Source organism: Saccoglossus kowalevskii, chromosome 9 (assembly GCF_978046115.1).
Source record: "Saccoglossus kowalevskii chromosome 9, keSacKowa6.1, whole genome shotgun sequence".
NCBI lineage: Eukaryota > Metazoa > Hemichordata > Enteropneusta > Harrimaniidae > Saccoglossus > Saccoglossus kowalevskii.
The window spans coordinates 5,302,342-5,308,269 of record NC_140649.1 but is presented as its reverse complement, the minus strand read 5'-3'; positions in this window follow the sequence as shown (position 1 = coordinate 5,308,269).

The following is a 5,928-nucleotide window of genomic DNA, read 5'->3' as shown; positions in this document are numbered from 1 at the left end:
GTTTTATTTTGCACTTTATAAACTGAACAGCGTTAGTGATGTTATATTATAAACAGGTGTTATTCAAAAGAGTAATATCTGTTTAATGTATTCTGCCATGACTTCATGGTTATTAGTATATTTATTACTGTCGTATACGTGATATGTGGCATAATATATAGTTAGCGTGCCCACTTGCCAGGCACGTAGCAATCCCTGTTTGGTGAAGGGCGTCACACCTAGAGGGGCGTAATACGTGTAGTTCATGCCCCAGTGAATGTAATCCCACCATTTTTGGCATGGTGATTAGCAGATCACCGCGAGGTCACTTTGACTGCCTTTTCTGAAATGGTGCGTAAATACAATAAAAAGTACACAAAAGAAGGTAATGAAAAACCATCGTGAATATCCACGAAGCGCCACTTGTGTAAGACAAAAGTCACCGATATCCGAACAAGGGTAAGATATTGTGCAATGTACTATTACTATACTACACGCCATGGTACATTTTTATTTATTATGAAGTCAATAGTGCAAATACCATTTCGCGCGACAGTTGGTCATACTACTACCACGTTCGTTATATCATCATAGTCAACAAACCGCATATGCTTAAAATATGACTGAGAGGTCCGTCAAGTTAACGGTCGGCGATTAACGACCACCATAAAAAGGCCGGGCACAGATCTAGAAGCAGTACCTACACACGAATTGGTGACGTCATAAAATACATGACCTTCAATCGGGGTCGTTTCCTCGGTATATACGAATTGGTATATACAAATTACAATAAAGATACTTAAGACATTACACATAAGGTAAAACAAATCACGTGACAATATAATGATAATAACGGTAATAAATCCTAGCTTAACAGTTGAACAGAACGCTCATATAGTCAGTCGGGTGACGCCGAGGGTCACGAACTGTGTTGCAAAATGGCCGTGTGGTTGAAACTGGGTCATGGCATGACGGGTGAGGAAGACATCATTAAACACTCAAAATCACAATAAAACGGGGAAGTGGTTGCATATTACGGCGTAGCTAACATGGAAAATAAAAAAACGCCCAATACAAACGACATGGGTTCGAATCACACTAGATACACACTCACCAGAACCGAAGCAATCAGAAACCAGCAATCGTTTTGGCTTTTCCGTTCAACTCATCGGAACACTGGAGTAGTTAGAAAAATGAACACCACTTAACGACCAACGTTGTGTCGTGGTACACAAGCGTGCCATCAAAATAAAACAAAATTAACTTGAAAAGACAGTGGGTTCGAGTCCCGCTCAGAGCTACCGTAAAAACGTAAATCAAATAAACTGAAATCTCTCAAACCGTAAACAAGTAAACAAAGAACGTCGCAAAAAAATAATAAACCTCACAAAACTCCACCATACAAAACTGAATGAATAAATAATAAAATAACTAACGTCTTAAACTGGACGACGCGCAATTTGTTCAACAGTTTCCAGATTGTGACAAGAGATAAACAAGACCCAAGTCAAGGTAAGTTTTGTTAAAGTGTCGATGGCGTTCCCTATATTACGAAAACAATTCAGGCAACAGACGAATATCTTCTGTGGTGTTGTGGAATTTATACCGTGTCTGCGGAATTGTTGATTGAGGGTTCGAAGCCAGCAGTTAACATTTTGTTAGAAAGTTTCACAATTAAATCAAATATCCAATGACACCAGTATATTTATTTCATTATTTTAACAACTTGCAATGGTGGAAGTTGGTCAAACACGAGTTCTTACACCTAAATAAGTATCAAATATTTGTCGACACATTTATTTCTCTCAATCTTGTAGAGGTGGAAATTAATTAAACAACAGGTATTTACTCACAAATATAATGGTCAATATTTGTCCATACATTCATTCTGTCAATTTAAGAACTTGTAATTGTTGGAATTAATCAAATGAGAGTTGTCTACACCAAAATAAGTTTCAAATACTTGTCCATACATTTATTCTCTCAATTTAACAACTTGTAATGGTGTAAAATAATTAAACGAGAGTTGTCTACACCAAAATAAGTCTAAAATATTTGTCCGCACATTTATTCTCTCAATTTAACAACTTGTAATGGTGTAAAATAATTAAACGAGAGCTGTCTACACCAAAATAAGTCTAAAATATTTGTCCGCACATTTATTCTCTTAATTTAACAACTTGTAATGGTGTAAAATAATTAAACGAGAACTGTCTACACCAAAATAAGTCTAAAATATTTGTCCATACATTTATTCTCTCACGTTAACAACTTGTAATGGTGTAAAATAATTAAACGAGAGTTGTCTACACCAAAATAAGTCTAAAATATTTGTCCGCACATTTATTCTCTCAATTTAACAACTTGTAATGGTGTAAAATAATTAAACGATAGCTGTCTACACCAAAATAAGTCTAAAATATTTGTCCATACATTTATTCTCTCACGTTAACAACTTGTAATGGTGTAAAATAATTAAACGAGAGTTGTCTACACCAAAATAAGTCTAAAATATTTGTCCGCACATTTATTCTCTCAATTTAACAACTTGTAATGGTGTAAAATAATTAAACGATAGCTGTCTACACCAAAATAAGTCTAAAATATTTGTCCGTATATTTATTCTCTCAATTTAACAACTTGTAATTGTGGGAATTAATCAAACGAGAGCTGTCTACACCAAAATAAGTCTAAAATATTTGTCCGCACACTTATTCTCTCAATTTAACAACTTGTAATGGTGTAAAATAATTAAACGAGAGCTGTCTACACCAAAATAAGTCTAAAATATTTTTCCGCACATTTATTCTTTCAATTTAACAACCTGTAATTGTGGGAATTAATCAAACGTGAGTTGTTTACATCAAACTAAGTATTTAATATTTGTTGAGACATTTATTCTCTCAATTTAACAACTTGTAATGGTGTAAAATAATTAAACGAGAGTTGTCTACACCAAAATTAATCTCAAATATTTGTCCACACATTTATTGTCACAATTTAACCACTTGTTAATAGTGGAAATTACTTAAATGCGACTTGTTTAATCAGTTGACATCAATGCAACTTACTGTAAATGGGGTAATTATTCACTGGGTTTTAATTTAGCTTATTTCGCTGACTGGAAAATGCGCTAAATTAAAACACAGTGAATATGTACAATTTAGCATAGAACACATTATCTAAATGACGAAACCGTGAATTTAAAACCCACTTAATATGCCTGAAATGGTAAATCAGTGAAAATTAAACCCAATGAAAATTAGTCATTTTACAGTACCCGCAGACAGTGCACAACAGAGTATCATTATTGAGCAATTATAAACAGGAACGTGTCTTGGCATTAGGGTTAGGGTCGGGTCAGGTATGGGCAACGGAATTATTAACAGGAACGTGTCTTGGCATTAGGTTTAGGGTCGGGTCAGGTATGGGCAACGGAATTATTAACAGGAACGTGTCTTGACATTAGGGTTAGGGTCGGGTCAGGTATGGGCAACGGAATTATTAACAGGAACGTGTCTTGACATTAGGGTTAGGGTCGGGTCAGGTATGGGCAACGCAAATGGCAAACACCCAATTGGCAAGATGTACACTAACGGGTTATGGCATGCATATAGTTTACACAAGTAAAAACACAAAATTGGCAATTTTTTGGACAATTGTAACTCAATAATAGAAATATGTTGTATTTCTATATATATACACACTATATAGTCTTATCAAATGCAAACACATCCAGTTAATCCATTGTGGTCTTGTGGGTCAGTTCTTTACATAGTGATCAGGAGGACCTGGGTTCAATTCCCTTGCCTGCCCATCTTTTTCTCGCAAACACCATTTGGCAATAAAGCTAAATATGACAACAAATTATTTAATTTGCATGACCACCCACATAGCTCAGTTGATTTGTACTATGTCTGCAATGTGAGCGATCGCTGGTTCGAATCCAGTATGTTTAGTTAGATTTTTGAATGCTAGTGAAGACAGTGCTATTATGAATAGGACTTAAATCCTAACTCCTGTGTGAAGACACTCGTGGTACAGTGGACAAGACAGTGCGCTGGGAACTCAAAGATCGCAAGTTCGAGTCACGGATTGGACACTCCTACAAAAGACATGAAAGACGTTAAAAACATAAACAGTGGATTCAAAAACTCAAGTCAGGAAAACAGAACACAAGAATACTACCCCACATGGAAGCCAGTCGAAGTCGTCGAAGAACGAACACAGTTGACAGCTGTAGGTCACGTGAAACAACAGACACGAGGAGCATGGCTGCTCTCCAAATGGGTCCCTTCTTTTGTATTGACCCCCTAAGGATTGCTAATCCCCCTTTCTAACTCTTCCCCCAAAAATAATATATCGCCCCTTTTAAAATGTATTGAGCCACAAATTAATGAATATTCATGAGCACAGAAACTGCAACGTCATGAATAAATTAGCATAATTTTAAAAAAATTGCATAAAGTGTAGGTACTCCTTCTGGAGCTCTGCCAAAGGCCGAGATCAGTTACTTAATGAGAAAACTGGGTCTGGCAACAATTATAAAAAAAATGGATGTTTGCGTCTCTCCGTGTTTATCTGAGCGGTTCGCGCAGAGATCTCTGGCATGCACAAAATATCGTAGTTTCCATGTAGTTGTTTTATATATTTCACACTTAATGGATGATGTACGCATATCTTTTTATAATAAGGGGTTTACATTGTTTAGCGAAATTCGCTAAATTAGACATTGCGAATGCCGAGTTGTCTAATATCATTAATATTAAATCATAGAGTTAAAAAGAGCTTTGTGGTTATACATTACTATAGTGTCTCCGTAGGTTTCAGCTATGTACCTCTCATTTAAAAAAAAAAAACACCATTGGTATTTTAAAGAGAAGTAGACAATGGTGTGATAAAACATGTAATTGAGACAGTTAACATGACAGCGCCCACTCTATACTGGAAGAGACCACACAAATATTTGATTCGGGTCAGCGCACGTCAGTTTAAAGGGAGGCATTCTTAGACTACCTAAATAATGTGATAATAAATAAAAACACGGTAATAAATAAGAAAAGGGCCATGTAATCGTGCCATTTTAGTAACATTCCATATTTCTTTGTTTACCTGGGTGTAAAATTGTATAACTAATTGTTTCAAGTTGGCTATATGACTGTGACTGATAATTCGCATTGTGATGGTATTCTGAAGGTGTCTATGCTCCACAACCTTCGTTCAGTTACAGAAATCACAAGTCGTATTCTAATATTCATTAATCTTTACCCACCGTGACGTTTTACTACTATCCGTGCACTAAGATGAAATTAGTATCGTCCTTTTGCCGTTAATTTCGCCACAATGGCATTCATAACATTAAAAGTTATCACTTGACTGCCACTAGTTCATAAAATCATATCCCCTATGTTGAACTATTTTACAGCTTATGGGAAGAATGTCAAGTACAAAAGCTACTTCACCGTTCGTTCACCGAATAGTTACAAGAAATTATTTATTTAACCGTGGTCGTCGTTTTGAATTGCAATTTCACATCGCAGGCGTTTACGTGAATAATTACAGTGTGAACATGTACATATCGTTTTTCAATTCTTCCCCTTTCCCTTCTGCGCATGTCAGAGAATACGACCACGTGATACACAGTATACCTTTACAATGAGGCGAATACATGCCTTAATGGTATTCGTCGGGAGTATTACAATGTGTGGACATGGTCACGACATAGCTCTCAGACTTTTGATGCATCATGTATATATATATATATATATATGCGTATGTGTATGTGTGTGCAGCGACGGACATTCACTGCGGAACGTTTAGAAACAGCTCTAACATAAACTGAACGTTGCCAATGGAAACAAAGATAACTTGACATCGCTAATGGAAACAATAACTCTAAAAATGTCTTCACAACTGAGTCGACGTGTAAGTCACTCCAGCCTCTTCAGC